Here is a 16,213-nt window from a genome sequence, read left to right as displayed (position 1 = left end):
ATGTCGAAGTCCCGTTCAAACGTGCGTTCGAATCTTCGAACGGGAATTAGTCTCCAGCTGCAATGTCGAAGTCCCGTTCAAACGTGTGTTCGAATCTTCGAACGGGAATTAGTCTCCGGCTGCAATGGCGAAGTCCCGTTCAAACGTGTGTTCGAATCTTCGAACAGGAATTAGTCTCCGGCTGCAATGGCGAAGTCCCATTCAAACGTGTGTTCGAATCTTCGAACTGGAATTAGTCTCCGGCTGCAATGGCGAAGTCCCGTTCAAACGTGTGTTCGAATCTTCGAACGGGAATTAGTCTCAGGCTGCAATGGCGAAGTCCCGTTCAAACGTGTGTTCGAATCTTCGAACGGGAATTAGTCTCCGGCTGCAATGGCGAAGTCCCGTTCAAACATGTGGTCGAATCTTCGAACGGGAATTAGTCTCCGGCTGCAATGGCGAAGTCCCGTTCAAACGTGTGTTCGAATCTTCGAACGGGAATTAGTCTCTAGCTGCAATGGCGAAGTCCCGTTCAAACGTGTGTTCGAATCTTCGAACGGGAATTAGTCTCCGGCTGCAATGGCGAAGTCCTGTTCAAACGTGTGTTCGAATCTTCGAACGGGAATTAGTCTCCAGCTGCAATGTCGAAGTCCCGTTCAAACGTGTGTTCGAATCTTCGAACGGGAATTAGTCTCCGGCTGCAATGGCGAAGTCCCGTTCAAACGTGTGTTCGAATCTTCGAACAGGAATTAGTCTCCGGCTGCAATGGCGAAGTCCCATTCAAACGTGTGTTCGAATCTTTGAACGGGAATTAGTCTCCGGCTGCAATGGCGAAGTCCCGTTCAAACGTGTGTTCGAATCTTCGAACGGGAATTAGTCTCCGGCTGCAATGGCGAAGTCCCGTTCAAACGTGTGTTCGAATCTTCGAACGGGAATTAGTCTCAGGCTGCAATGGCGAAGTCCCGTTCAAACGTGTGTTCGAATCTTCGAACGGGAATTAGTCTCCGGCTGCAATGGCGAAGTCCCGTTCAAACATGTGGTCGAATCTTCGAACGGGAATTAGTCTCCGGCTGCAATGGCGAAGTCCCGTTCAAACGTGTGTTCGAATCTTCGAACGGGAATTAGTCTCTAGCTGCAATGGCGAAGTCCCGTTCAAACGTGTGTTCGAATCTTCGAACGGGAATTAGTCTCCGGCTGCAATGGCGAAGTCCTGTTCAAACGTGTGTTCGAATCTTCGAACGGGAATTAGTCTTCGGCTGCAATGGCGAAGTCCTGTTCAAACGTGTGTTCGAATCTTCGAACGGGAATTAGTCTCCGGCTGCAATGGCGAAGTGTCCGGCTGCAATGGCGAAGTCCCGTTCAAACGTGTGTTCGAATCTTCGAACGGGAATTAGTCTCCGGCTGCAATGGCGAAGTCCCGTTCAAACGTGTGTTCGAATCTTCGAACGGGAATTAGTCTCCGGCTGCAATGGCGAAGTCCCATTCAAACGTGTGTTCGAATCTTCGAACGGGAATTAGTCTCTGGCTGCAATGGCGAAGTCCCGTTCAAACGTGTGTTCGAATCTTCGAACGGGAATTAGTCTCCGGCTGCAATGGCGAAGTCCCGTTCAAAAGTGTGTTCGAATCTTCGAACGGGAATTAGTCTCCGGCTGCAATGGCGAAGTCCCGTTCAAACGTGCGTTTGAATCTTCGAACGGGAATTAGTCTCCAGCTGCAATGTCGAAGTCCCGTTCAAACGTGCGTTCGAATCTTCGAACGGGAATTAGTCTCCAGCTGCAATGTCGAAGTCCCGTTTAAACGCGTGTTCGAATCTTCGAACGGGAATTAGTCTCCGGCTGCAATGGCGAAGTCCCGTTCAAACGTGTGTTCGAATCTTCGAACAGGAATTAGTCTCCGGCTGCAATGGCGAAGTCCCATTCAAACGTGTGTTCGAATCTTCAAACTGGAATTAGTCTCCGGCTGCAATGGCGAAGTCCCGTTCAAACGTGTGTTCGAATCTTCGAACGGGAATTAGTCTCCGGCTGCAATGGCGAAGTCCCGTTCAAACGTGTGTTCGAATCTTCGAACGGGAATTAGTCTCAGGCTGCAATGGCGAAGTCCCGTTCAAACGTGTGTTCGAATCTTCGAACGGGAATTAGTCTCCGGCTGCAATGGCGAAGTCCCGTTCAAACATGTGGTCGAATCTTCGAACGGGAATTAGTCTCCGGCTGCAATGGCGAAGTCCCGTTGAAACGTGTGTTCGAATCTTCGAACGGGAATTAGTCTCTAGCTGCAATGGCGAAGTCCCGTTCAAACGTGTGTTCGAATCTTCGAACGGGAATTAGTCTCCGGCTGCAATGGCGAAGTCCTGTTCAAACGTGTGTTCGAATCTTCGAAGGGGAATTAGTCTCCGGCTGCAATGGCGAAGTCCTGTTCAAACGTGTGTTCGAATCTTCGAACGGGAATTAGTCTCCGGCAGCAATGGCGAAGTGTCCGGCTGCAATGGCGAAGTCCCGTTCAAACGTGTGTTCGAATCTTCGAACGGGAATTAGTCTCCGGCTGCAATGGCGAAGTCCCGTTCAAACGTGTGTTCGAATCTTCGAACGGGAATTAGTCTCCGGCTGCAATGGCGAAGTCCCATTCAAACGTGTGTTCGAATCTTCGAACGGGAATTAGTCTCCGGCTGCAATGGCGAAGTCCCGTTCAAACGTGTGTTCGAATCTTCGAACAGGAATTAGTCTCCGGCTGCAATGGCGAAGTCCCATTCAAACGTGTGTTCGAATCTTCAAACTGGAATTAGTCTCCGGCTGCAATGGCGAAGTCCCGTTCAAACCTGTGTTCGAATCTTCGAACGGGAATTAGTCTCCGGCTGCAATGGCGAAGTCCCGTTCAAACGTGTGTTCGAATCTTCGAACGGGAATTAGTCTCAGGCTGCAATGGCGAAGTCCCGTTCAAACGTGTGTTCGAATCTTCGAACGGGAATTAGTCTCCGGCTGCAATGGCGAAGTCCCGTTCAAACATGTGGTCGAATCTTCGAACGGGAATTAGTCTCCGGCTGCAATGGCGAAGTCCCGTTCAAACGTGTGTTCGAATCTTCGAACGGGAATTAGTCTCTAGCTGCAATGGCGAAGTCCCGTTCAAACGTGTGTTCGAATCTTCGAACGGGAATTAGTCTCCGGCTGCAATGGCGAAGTCCTGTTCAAACGTGTGTTCGAATCTTCGAACGGGAATTAGTCTCCGGCTGCAATGGCGAAGTCCTGTTCAAACGTGTGTTCGAATCTTCGAACGGGAATTAGTCTCCGGCAGCAATGGCGAAGTGTCCGGCTGCAATGGCGAAGTCCCGTTCAAACGTGTGTTCGAATCTTCGAACGGGAATTAGTCTCCGGCTGCAATGGCGAAGTCCCGTTCAAACGTGTGTTCGAATCTTCGAACGGGAATTAGTCTCCGGCTGCAATGGCGAAGTCCCATTCAAACGTGTGTTCGAATCTTCGAACGGGAATTAGTCTCCGGCTGCAATGGCGAAGTCCCGTTCAAACGTGTGTTCGAATCTTCGAACGGGAATTAGTCTCCGGCTGCAATGGCGAAGTCCCGTTCAAACGTGTGTTCGAATCTTCGAATGGGAATTAGTCTCCGGCTGCAATGGCGAAGTCCCGTTCAAACGTGTGGTCGAATCTTCGAACGGGAATTAGTCTCCGGCTGCAATGGCGAAGTCCCGTTCAAACGTGTGTTCGAATCTTCGAACGGGAATTAGTCTCTAGCTGCAATGGCGAAGTCCTGTTCAAACGTGTGTTCGAATCTTCGAACGGGAATTAGTCTCCGGCTGCAATGGCGAAGTCCCGTTCAAACGTGTGTTCGAATCTTCGAACGGGAATTAGTCTCCGGCTGCAATGGCGAAGTCCCGTTCAAACGTGTGTTCGAATCTTCGAACGGGAATTAGTCTCCGGCTGCAATGGCGAAGTCTCCGGCTGCAATGGCGAAGTCCCGTTCAAACGTGTGTTCGAATCTTCGAACGGGAATTAGTCTCCGGCTGCAATGGCGAAGTCCCGTTCAAAAGTGTGTTCGAATCTTCGAACGGGAATTAGTCTCCGGCTGCAATGGCGAAGTCCCGTTCAAACGTGCGTTTGAATCTTCGAACGGGAATTAGTCTCCAGCTGCAATGTCGAAGTCCCGTTCAAACGTGCGTTCGAATCTTCGAACGGGAATTAGTCTCCAGCTGCAATGTCGAAGTCCCGTTCAAACGTGTGTTCGAATCTTCGAACGGGAATTAGTCTCCGGCTGCAATGGCGAAGTCCCGTTCAAACGTGTGTTCGAATCTTCGAACAGGAATTAGTCTCCGGCTGCAATGGCGAAGTCCCATTCAAACGTGTGTTCGAATCTTCGAACTGGAATTAGTCTCCGGCTGCAATGGCGAAGTCCCGTTCAAACGTGTGTTCGAATCTTCGAACGGGAATTAGTCTCAGGCTGCAATGGCGAAGTCCCGTTCAAACGTGTGTTCGAATCTTCGAACGGGAATTAGTCTCCGGCTGCAATGGCGAAGTCCCGTTCAAACATGTGGTCGAATCTTCGAACGGGAATTAGTCTCCGGCTGCAATGGCGAAGTCCCGTTCAAACGTGTGTTCGAATCTTCGAACGGGAATTAGTCTCTAGCTGCAATGGCGAAGTCCCGTTCAAACGTGTGTTCGAATCTTCGAACGGGAATTAGTCTCCGGCTGCAATGGCGAAGTCCTGTTCAAACGTGTGTTCGAATCTTCGAACGGGAATTAGTCTCCAGCTGCAATGTCGAAGTCCCGTTCAAACGTGTGTTCGAATCTTCGAACGGGAATTAGTCTCCGGCTGCAATGGCGAAGTCCCGTTCAAACGTGTGTTCGAATCTTCGAACAGGAATTAGTCTCCGGCTGCAATGGCGAAGTCCCATTCAAACGTGTGTTCGAATCTTTGAACGGGAATTAGTCTCCGGCTGCAATGGCGAAGTCCCGTTCAAACGTGTGTTCGAATCTTCGAACGGGAATTAGTCTCCGGCTGCAATGGCGAAGTCCCGTTCAAACGTGTGTTCGAATCTTCGAACGGGAATTAGTCTCAGGCTGCAATGGCGAAGTCCCGTTCAAACGTGTGTTCGAATCTTCGAACGGGAATTGGTCTCCGGCTGCAATGGCGAAGTCCCGTTCAAACATGTGGTCGAATCTTCGAACGGGAATTAGTCTCCGGCTGCAATGGCGAAGTCCCGTTCAAACGTGTGTTCGAATCTTCGAACGGGAATTAGTCTCTAGCTGCAATGGCGAAGTCCCGTTCAAACGTGTGTTCGAATCTTCGAACGGGAATTAGTCTCCGGCTGCAATGGCGAAGTCCTGTTCAAACGTGTGTTCGAATCTTCGAACGGGAATTAGTCTCCGGCTGCAATGGCGAAGTCCTGTTCAAACGTGTGTTCGAATCTTCGAACGGGAATTAGTCTCCGGCTGCAATGGCGAAGTGTCCGGCTGCAATGGCGAAGTCCCGTTCAAACGTGTGTTCGAATCTTCGAACGGGAATTAGTCTCCGGCTGCAATGGCGAAGTCCCGTTCAAACGTGTGTTCGAATCTTCGAACGGGAATTAGTCTCCGGCTGCAATGGCGAAGTCCCATTCAAACGTGTGTTCGAATCTTCGAACGGGAATTAGTCTCTGGCTGCAATGGCGAAGTCCCGTTCAAACGTGTGTTCGAATCTTCGAACGGGAATTAGTCTCCGGCTGCAATGGCGAAGTCCCGTTCAAAAGTGTGTTCGAATCTTCGAACGGGAATTAGTCTCCGGCTGCAATGGCGAAGTCCCGTTCAAACGTGCGTTTGAATCTTCGAACGGGAATTAGTCTCCAGCTGCAATGTCGAAGTCCCGTTCAAACGTGCGTTCGAATCTTCGAACGGGAATTAGTCTCCAGCTGCAATGTCGAAGTCCCGTTCAAACGCGTGTTCGAATCTTCGAACGGGAATTAGTCTCCGGCTGCAATGGCGAAGTCCCGTTCAAACGTGTGTTCGAATCTTCGAACGGGAATTAGTCTCCGGCTGCAATGGCGAAGTCCCGTTCAAAAGTGTGTTCGAATCTTCGAACGGGAATTAGTCTCCGGCTGCAATGGCGAAGTCCCGTTCAAACGTGCGTTTGAATCTTCGAACGGGAATTAGTCTCCAGCTGCAATGTCGAAGTCCCGTTCAAACGTGCGTTCGAATCTTCGAACGGGAATTAGTCTCCAGCTGCAATGTCGAAGTCCCGTTCAAACGTGTGTTCGAATCTTCGAACGGGAATTAGTCTCCGGCTGCAATGGCGAAGTCCCGTTCAAACGTGTGTTCGAATCTTCGAACAGGAATTAGTCTCCGGCTGCAATGGCGAAGTCCCATTCAAACGTGTGTTCGAATCTTCGAACTGGAATTAGTCTCCGGCTGCAATGGCGAAGTCCCGTTCAAACGTGTGTTCGAATCTTCGAACGGGAATTAGTCTCAGGCTGCAATGGCGAAGTCCCGTTCAAACGTGTGTTCGAATCTTCGAACGGGAATTAGTCTCCGGCTGCAATGGCGAAGTCCCGTTCAAACATGTGGTCGAATCTTCGAACGGGAATTAGTCTCCGGCTGCAATGGCAAAGTCCCGTTCAAACGTGTGTTCGAATCTTCGAACGGGAATTAGTCTCCGGCTGCAATGGCGAAGTCCCATTCAAACGTGTGTTCGAATCTTCGAACGGGAATTAGTCTCTGGCTGCAATGGCGAAGTCCCGTTCAAACGTGTGTTCGAATCTTCGAACGGGAATTAGTCTCCGGCTGCAATGGCGAAGTCCCGTTCAAAAGTGTGTTCGAATCTTCGAACGGGAATTAGTCTCCGGCTGCAATGGCGAAGTCCCGTTCAAACGTGCGTTTGAATCTTCGAACGGGAATTAGTCTCCAGCTGCAATGTCGAAGTCCCGTTCAAACGTGCGTTCGAATCTTCGAACGGGAATTAGTCTCCAGCTGCAATGTCGAAGTCCCGTTCAAACGCGTGTTCGAATCTTCGAACGGGAATTAGTCTCCGGCTGCAATGGCGAAGTCCCGTTCAAACGTGTGTTCGAATCTTCGAACAGGAATTAGTCTCCGGCTGCAATGGCGAAGTCCCATTCAAACGTGTGTTCGAATCTTCAAACTGGAATTAGTCTCCGGCTGCAATGGCGAAGTCCCGTTCAAACGTGTGTTCGAATCTTCGAACGGGAATTAGTCTCCGGCTGCAATGGCGAAGTCCCGTTCAAACGTGTGTTCGAATCTTCGAACGGGAATTAGTCTCAGGCTGCAATGGCGAAGTCCCGTTCAAACGTGTGTTCGAATCTTCGAACGGGAATTAGTCTCCGGCTGCAATGGCGAAGTCCCGTTCAAACATGTGGTCGAATCTTCGAACGGGAATTAGTCTCCGGCTGCAATGGCGAAGTCCCATTCAAACGTGTGTTCGAATCTTCGAACGGGAATTAGTCTCTGGCTGCAATGGCGAAGTCCCGTTCAAACGTGTGTTCGAATCTTCGAACGGGAATTAGTCTCCGGCTGCAATGGCGAAGTCCCGTTCAAAAGTGTGTTCGAATCTTCGAACGGGAATTAGTCTCCGGCTGCAATGGCGAAGTCCCGTTCAAACGTGCGTTTGAATCTTCGAACGGGAATTAGTCTCCAGCTGCAATGTCGAAGTCCCGTTCAAACGTGCGTTCGAATCTTCGAACGGGAATTAGTCTCCAGCTGCAATGTCGAAGTCCCGTTCAAACGCGTGTTCGAATCTTCGAACGGGAATTAGTCTCCGGCTGCAATGGCGAAGTCCCGTTCAAACGTGTGTTCGAATCTTCGAACAGGAATTAGTCTCCGGCTGCAATGGCGAAGTCCCATTCAAACGTGTGTTCGAATCTTCAAACTGGAATTAGTCTCCGGCTGCAATGGCGAAGTCCCGTTCAAACGTGTGTTCGAATCTTCGAACGGGAATTAGTCTCCGGCTGCAATGGCGAAGTCCCGTTCAAACGTGTGTTCGAATCTTCGAACGGGAATTAGTCTCAGGCTGCAATGGCGAAGTCCCGTTCAAACGTGTGTTCGAATCTTCGAACGGGAATTAGTCTCCGGCTGCAATGGCGAAGTCCCGTTCAAACATGTGGTCGAATCTTCGAACGGGAATTAGTCTCCGGCTGCAATGGCGAAGTCCCGTTGAAACGTGTGTTCGAATCTTCGAACGGGAATTAGTCTCTAGCTGCAATGGCGAAGTCCCGTTCAAACGTGTGTTCGAATCTTTGAACGGGAATTAGTCTCCGGCTGCAATGGCGAAGTCCTGTTCAAACGTGTGTTCGAATCTTCGAAGGGGAATTAGTCTCCGGCTGCAATGGCGAAGTCCTGTTCAAACGTGTGTTCGAATCTTCGAACGGGAATTAGTCTCCGGCAGCAATGGCGAAGTGTCCGGCTGCAATGGCGAAGTCCCGTTCAAACGTGTGTTCGAATCTTCGAACGGGAATTAGTCTCCGGCTGCAATGGCGAAGTCCCGTTCAAACGTGTGTTCGAATCTTCGAACGGGAATTAGTCTCCGGCTGCAATGGCGAAGTCCCATTCAAACGTGTGTTCGAATCTTCGAACGGGAATTAGTCTCCGGCTGCAATGGCGAAGTCCCGTTCAAACGTGTGTTCGAATCTTCGAACAGGAATTAGTCTCCGGCTGCAATGGCGAAGTCCCATTCAAACGTGTGTTCGAATCTTCAAACTGGAATTAGTCTCCGGCTGCAATGGCGAAGTCCCGTTCAAACCTGTGTTCGAATCTTCGAACGGGAATTAGTCTCCGGCTGCAATGGCGAAGTCCCGTTCAAACGTGTGTTCGAATCTTCGAACGGGAATTAGTCTCAGGCTGCAATGGCGAAGTCCCGTTCAAACGTGTGTTCGAATCTTCGAACGGGAATTAGTCTCCGGCTGCAATGGCGAAGTCCCGTTCAAACATGTGGTCGAATCTTCGAACGGGAATTAGTCTCCGGCTGCAATGGCGAAGTCCCGTTCAAACGTGTGTTCGAATCTTCGAACGGGAATTAGTCTCTAGCTGCAATGGCGAAGTCCCGTTCAAACGTGTGTTCGAATCTTCGAACGGGAATTAGTCTCCGGCTGCAATGGCGAAGTCCTGTTCAAACGTGTGTTCGAATCTTCGAACGGGAATTAGTCTCCGGCTGCAATGGCGAAGTCCTGTTCAAACGTGTGTTCGAATCTTCGAACGGGAATTAGTCTCCGGCAGCAATGGCGAAGTGTCCGGCTGCAATGGCGAAGTCCCGTTCAAACGTGTGTTCGAATCTTCGAACGGGAATTAGTCTCCGGCTGCAATGGCGAAGTCCCGTTCAAACGTGTGTTCGAATCTTCGAACGGGAATTAGTCTCCGGCTGCAATGGCGAAGTCCCATTCAAACGTGTGTTCGAATCTTCGAACGGGAATTAGTCTCCGGCTGCAATGGCGAAGTCCCGTTCAAACGTGTGTTCGAATCTTCGAACGGGAATTAGTCTCCGGCTGCAATGGCGAAGTCCCGTTCAAACGTGTGTTCGAATCTTCGAATGGGAATTAGTCTCCGGCTGCAATGGCGAAGTCCCGTTCAAACGTGTGGTCGAATCTTCGAACGGGAATTAGTCTCCGGCTGCAATGGCGAAGTCCCGTTCAAACGTGTGTTCGAATCTTCGAACGGGAATTAGTCTCTAGCTGCAATGGCGAAGTCCTGTTCAAACGTGTGTTCGAATCTTCGAACGGGAATTAGTCTCCGGCTGCAATGGCGAAGTCCCGTTCAAACGTGTGTTCGAATCTTCGAACGGGAATTAGTCTCCGGCTGCAATGGCGAAGTCCCGTTCAAACGTGTGTTCGAATCTTCGAACGGGAATTAGTCTCCGGCTGCAATGGCGAAGTCTCCGGCTGCAATGGCGAAGTCCCGTTCAAACGTGTGTTCGAATCTTCGAACGGGAATTAGTCTCCGGCTGCAATGGCGAAGTCCCGTTCAAACGTGTGTTCGAATCTTCGAACGGGAATTAGTCTCCGGCTGCAATGGCGAAGTCCCGTTCAAACGTGTGTTCGAATCTTCGAACGGGAATTAGTCTCCGGCTGCAATGGCGAAGTCCCGTTCAAACGTGTGTTCGAATCTTCGAACGGGAATTAGTCTCCGGATGCAATGGCGAAGTCTCGTTCAAACGTGTGTTCGAATCTTCGAACGGGAATTAGTCTCCGGATGCAATGGCGAAGTCCCGTTCAAACGTGTGTTCGAATCTTCGAACGGGAATTAGTCTCCAGCTGCAATGTCGAAGTCCCGTTCAAACGTGTGTTCGAATCTTCGAACGGGAATTATTCTCCGACTGCAATGGCAAAGTCCCGTTCAAATGTGTGTTCGAATTTTCGAACAGGAATTAGTCTCCGGCTGCAATGTCGAAGTCCCGTTCAAACGTGCGTTCGAATCTTCGAACGGGAATTAGTCTCCAGCTGCAATGTCGAAGTCCCGTTCAAACGTGTGTTCGAATCTTCGAACGGGAATTAGTCTCCGGCTGCAATGGCGAAGTCCCGTTCAAACGTGTGTTCGAATTTTCGAACGGGAATTAGTCTCCGGCTGCAATGGCGAAGTCCCGTTCAAACGTGTGTTCAAATCTTCGAACGGGAATTAGTCTCCGGCTGCAATGGCGAAGTCCCGTTCAAACGTGTGTTCGAATCTTCGAACGGGAATTAGTCTCAGGCTGCAATGGCGAAGTCCCGTTCAAACGTGTGTTCGAATCTTCGAACGGGAATTAGTCTCCGGCTGCAATGGCGAAGTCCCGTTCAAACGTGTGTTCGAATCTTCGAACGGGAATTAGTCTCAGGCTGCAATGGCGAAGTCCCGTTCAAACGTGTGTTCGAATCTTCGAACGGGAATTAGTCTCCGGCTGCAATGGCGAAGTCCCGTTCAAACATGTGGTCGAATCTTCGAACGGGAATTAGTCTCCGGCTGCAATGGCGAAGTCCCGTTCAAACGTGTGTTCGAATCTTCGAACGGGAATTAGTCTCTAGCTGCAATGGCGAAGTCCCGTTCAAACGTGTGTTCGAATCTTCGAACGGGAATTAGTCTCCGGCTGCAATGGCGAAGTCCTGTTCAAACGTGTGTTCGAATCTTCGAACGGGAATTAGTCTCCGGCTGCAATGGCGAAGTCCTGTTCAAACGTGTGTTCGAATCTTCGAACGGGAATTAGTCTCCGGCAGCAATGGCGAAGTGTCCGGCTGCAATGGCGAAGTCCCGTTCAAACGTGTGTTCGAATCTTCGAACGGGAATTAGTCTCCGGCTGCAATGGCGAAGTCCCGTTCAAACGTGTGTTCGAATCTTCGAACGGGAATTAGTCTCCGGCTGCAATGGCGAAGTCCCATTCAAACGTGTGTTCGAATCTTCGAACGGGAATTAGTCTCCGGCTGCAATGGCGAAGTCCCGTTCAAACGTGTGTTCGAATCTTCGAACGGGAATTAGTCTCCGGCTGCAATGGCGAAGTCCCGTTCAAACGTGTGTTCGAATCTTCGAATGGGAATTAGTCTCCGGCTGCAATGGCGAAGTCCCGTTCAAACGTGTGGTCGAATCTTCGAACGGGAATTAGTCTCCGGCTGCAATGGCGAAGTCCCGTTCAAACGTGTGTTCGAATCTTCGAACGGGAATTAGTCTCTAGCTGCAATGGCGAAGTCCTGTTCAAACGTGTGTTCGAATCTTCGAACGGGAATTAGTCTCCGGCTGCAATGGCGAAGTCCCGTTCAAACGTGTGTTCGAATCTTCGAACGGGAATTAGTCTCCGGCTGCAATGGCGAAGTCCCGTTCAAACGTGTGTTCGAATCTTCGAACGGGAATTAGTCTCCGGCTGCAATGGCGAAGTCTCCGGCTGCAATGGCGAAGTCCCGTTCAAACGTGTGTTCGAATCTTCGAACGGGAATTAGTCTCCGGCTGCAATGGCGAAGTCCCGTTCAAACGTGTGTTCGAATCTTCGAACGGGAATTAGTCTCCGGCTGCAATGGCGAAGTCCCGTTCAAACGTGTGTTCGAATCTTCGAACGGGAATTAGTCTCCGGCTGCAATGGCGAAGTCCCGTTCAAACGTGTGTTCGAATCTTCGAACGGGAATTAGTCTCCGGATGCAATGGCGAAGTCTCGTTCAAACGTGTGTTCGAATCTTCGAACGGGAATTAGTCTCCGGATGCAATGGCGAAGTCCCGTTCAAACGTGTGTTCGAATCTTCGAACGGGAATTAGTCTCCAGCTGCAATGTCGAAGTCCCGTTCAAACGTGTGTTCGAATCTTCGAACGGGAATTAGTCTCCGGCTGCAATGGCAAAGTCCCGTTCAAATGTGTGTTCGAATTTTCGAACAGGAATTAGTCTCCGGCTGCAATGTCGAAGTCCCGTTCAAACGTGCGTTCGAATCTTCGAACGGGAATTAGTCTCCAGCTGCAATGTCGAAGTCCCGTTCAAACGTGTGTTCGAATCTTCGAACGGGAATTAGTCTCCGGCTGCAATGGCGAAGTCCCGTTCAAACGTGTGTTCGAATTTTCGAACGGGAATTAGTCTCCGGCTGCAATGGCGAAGTCCCGTTCAAACGTGTGTTCAAATCTTCGAACGGGAATTAGTCTCCGGCTGCAATGGCGAAGTCCCGTTCAAACGTGTGTTCGAATCTTCGAACGGGAATTAGTCTCAGGCTGCAATGGCGAAGTCCCGTTCAAACGTGTGTTCGAATCTTCGAACGGGAATTAGTCTCCGGCTGCAATGGCGAAGTCCCGTTCAAACGTGTGTTCGAATCTTCGAACGGGAATTAGTCTCCGGCTGCAATGGCGAAGTCCCGTTCAAACATGTGGTCGAATCTTCGAACGGGAATTAGTCTCCGGCTGCAATGGCGAAGTCCCGTTCAAACGTGTGTTCGAATCTTCGAACGGGAATTAGTCTCTAGCTGCAATGGCGAAGTCCCGTTCAAACGTGTGTTCGAATCTTCGAACGGGAATTAGTCTCCGGCTGCAATGGCGAAGTCCTGTTCAAACGTGTGTTCGAATCTTCGAACGGGAATTAGTCTCCGGCTGCAATGGCGAAGTCCTGTTCAAACGTGTGTTCGAATCTTCGAACGGGAATTAGTCTCCGGCAGCAATGGCGAAGTGTCCGGCTGCAATGGCGAAGTCCCGTTCAAACGTGTGTTCGAATCTTCGAACGGGAATTAGTCTCCGGCTGCAATGGCGAAGTCCCGTTCAAACGTGTGTTCGAATCTTCGAACGGGAATTAGTCTCCGGCTGCAATGGCGAAGTCCCATTCAAACGTGTGTTCGAATCTTCGAACGGGAATTAGTCTCCGGCTGCAATGGCGAAGTCCCGTTCAAACGTGTGTTCGAATCTTCGAACGGGAATTAGTCTCCGGCTGCAATGGCGAAGTCCCGTTCAAACGTGTGTTCGAATCTTCGAATGGGAATTAGTCTCCGGCTGCAATGGCGAAGTCCCGTTCAAACGTGTGGTCGAATCTTCGAACGGGAATTAGTCTCCGGCTGCAATGGCGAAGTCCCGTTCAAACGTGTGTTCGAATCTTCGAACGGGAATTAGTCTCTAGCTGCAATGGCGAAGTCCCGTTCAGACGTGTGTTCGAATCTTCGAACGGGAATTAGTCTCCGGCTGCAATGGCGAAGTCCCGTTCAAACGTGTGTTCGAATCTTCGAACGGGAATTAGTCTCCGGCTGCAATGGCGAAGTCCCGTTCAAACGTGTGTTCGAATCTTCGAACGGGAATTAGTCTCCGGCTGCAATGGCGAAGTCTCCGGCTGCAATGGCGAAGTCCCGTTCAAACGTGTGTTCGAATCTTCGAACGGGAATTAGTCTCCGGCTGCAATGGCGAAGTCCCGTTCAAACGTGTGTTCGAATCTTCGAACGGGAATTAGTCTCCGGCTGCAATGGCGAAGTCCCGTTCAAACGTGTGTTCGAATCTTCGAACGGGAATTAGTCTCCGGCTGCAATGGCGAAGTCCCGTTCAAACGTGTGTTCGAATCTTCGAACGGGAATTAGTCTCCGGCTGCAATGGCGAAGTCCCGTTCAAACGTGTGTTCGAATCTTCGAACGGGAATTAGTCTCCGGCTGCAATGGCGAAGTCTCGTTCAAACGTGTGTTCGAATCTTCGAACGGGAATTAGTCTCCGGATGCAATGGCGAAGTCCCGTTCAAACGTGTGTTCGAATTTTCGAACAGGAATTAGTCTCCGGCTGCAATGTCGAAGTCCCGTTCAAACGTGCGTTCGAATCTTCGAACGGGAATTAGTCTCCAGCTGCAATGTCGAAGTCCCGTTCAAACGTGCGTTCGAATCTTCGAACGGGAATTAGTCTCCAGCTGCAATGTCGAAGTCCCGTTCAAACGTGTGTTCGAATCTTCGAACGGGAATTAGTCTCCGGCTGCAATGGCGAAGTCCCGTTCAAACGTGTGTTCGAATCTTCGAACAGGAATTAGTCTCCGGCTGCAATGGCGAAGTCCCATTCAAACGTGTGTTCGAATCTTCGAACTGGAATTAGTCTCCGGCTGCAATGGCGAAGTCCCGTTCAAACGTGTGTTCGTATCTTCGAACGGGAATTAGTCTCAGGCTGCAATGGCGAAGTCCCGTTCAAACGTGTGTTCGAATCTTCGAACGGGAATTAGTCTCCGGCTGCAATGGCGAAATCCCGTTCAAACATGTGGTCGAATCTTCGAACGGGAATTAGTCTCCGGCTGCAATGGCGAAGTCCTGTTCAAACGTGTGTTCGAATCTTCGAACAGGAATTAGTCTCTAGCTGCAATGGCGAAGTCCCGTTCAAAAGTGTGTTCGAATCTTCGAACGGGAATTAGTCTCCGGCTGCAATGGCGAAGTCCCGTTCAAACGTGTGTTCGAATCTTCGAACGGGAATTAGTCTCCGGCTGCAATGGCGAAGTCTCCGGCTGCAATGGCGAAGTCCCGTTCAAACGTGTGTTCGAATCTTCGAACGGGAATTAGTCTCCGGCTGCAATGGCGAAGTCCCGTTCAAACGTGTGTTCGAATCTTCGAACGGGAATTAGTCTCCGGCTGCAATGGCGAAGTCCCGTTCAAACGTGTGTTCGAATCTTCGAACGGGAATTAGTCTCCGGCTGCAATGGCGAAGTCCCGTTCAAACGTGTGTTCGAATCTTCGAACGGGAATTAGTCTCCGGCTGCAATGGCGAAGTCCCGTTCAAACGTGTGTTCGAATCTTCGAACGGGAATTAGTCTCAGGCTGCAATGGCGAAGTCCCGTTCAAACGTGTGTTCGAATCATCGAATGGGAATTAGTCTCCGGCTGCAATGGCGAAGTCCCGTTCAAACGTGTGGTCGAATCTTCGAACGGGAATTAGTCTCCGGCTGCAATGGCGAAGTCCCGTTCAAACGTGTGTTCGAATCTTCGAACGGGAATTAGTCTCTAGCTGCAATGGCGAAGTCCCGTTCAAACGTGTGTTCGAATCTTCTAACGGGAATTAGTCTCCGGCTGCAATGGCGAAGTCCCGTTCAAACGTGTGTTCGAATCTTCGAACGGGAATTAGTCTCCGGCTGCAATGGCGAAGTCCCGTTCAAACGTGTGTTCGAATCTTCGAACGGGAATTAGTCTCAGGCTGCAATGGCGAAGTCCCGTTCAAACGTGTGTTCGAATCATCGAATGGGAATTAGTCTCCGGCTGCAATGGCGAAGTCCCGTTCAAACGTGTGGTCGAATCTTCGAACGGGAATTAGTCTCCGGCTGCAATGGCGAAGTCCCGTTCAAACGTGTGTTCGAATCTTCGAACGGGAATTAGTCTCTAGCTGCAATGGCGAAGTCCCGTTCAAACGTGTGTTCGAATCTTCGAACGGGAATTAGTCTCCGGCTGCAATGGCGAAGTCCCGTTCAAACGTGTGTTCGAATCTTCGAACGGTAATTAGTCTCCGGCTGCAATGGCGAAGTCTCCGGCTGCAATGGCGAAGTCCCGTTCAAACGTGTGTTCGAATCTTCGAACGGGAATTAGTCTCCGGCTGCAATGGCGAAGTCCCGTTCAAACGTGTGTTCGAATCTTCGAACGGGAATTAGTCTCCGGCTGCAATGGCGAAGTCCCGTTCAAACGTGTGTTCGAATCTTCAAACGGGAATTAGTCTCCGGCTGCAATGGCGAAGTCCCGTTCAAACGTGTGTTCGAATCTTCTAACGGGAATTAGTCTCCGGCTGCAATGGCGAAGTCCCGTTCAAACGTGTGTTCGAATCTTCGAACGGGAATTAGTCTCCGGATGCAATGGCGAAGTCTCGTTCAAACGTGTGTTCGAATCTTCGAACGGGAAT

Source organism: Pelobates fuscus, chromosome 6 (assembly GCF_036172605.1).
Source record: "Pelobates fuscus isolate aPelFus1 chromosome 6, aPelFus1.pri, whole genome shotgun sequence".
Lineage (NCBI taxonomy): Eukaryota > Metazoa > Chordata > Amphibia > Anura > Pelobatidae > Pelobates > Pelobates fuscus.
The sequence above is the reverse complement of the archived record's forward strand: the minus strand, read 5'-3'. Positions refer to the sequence as shown.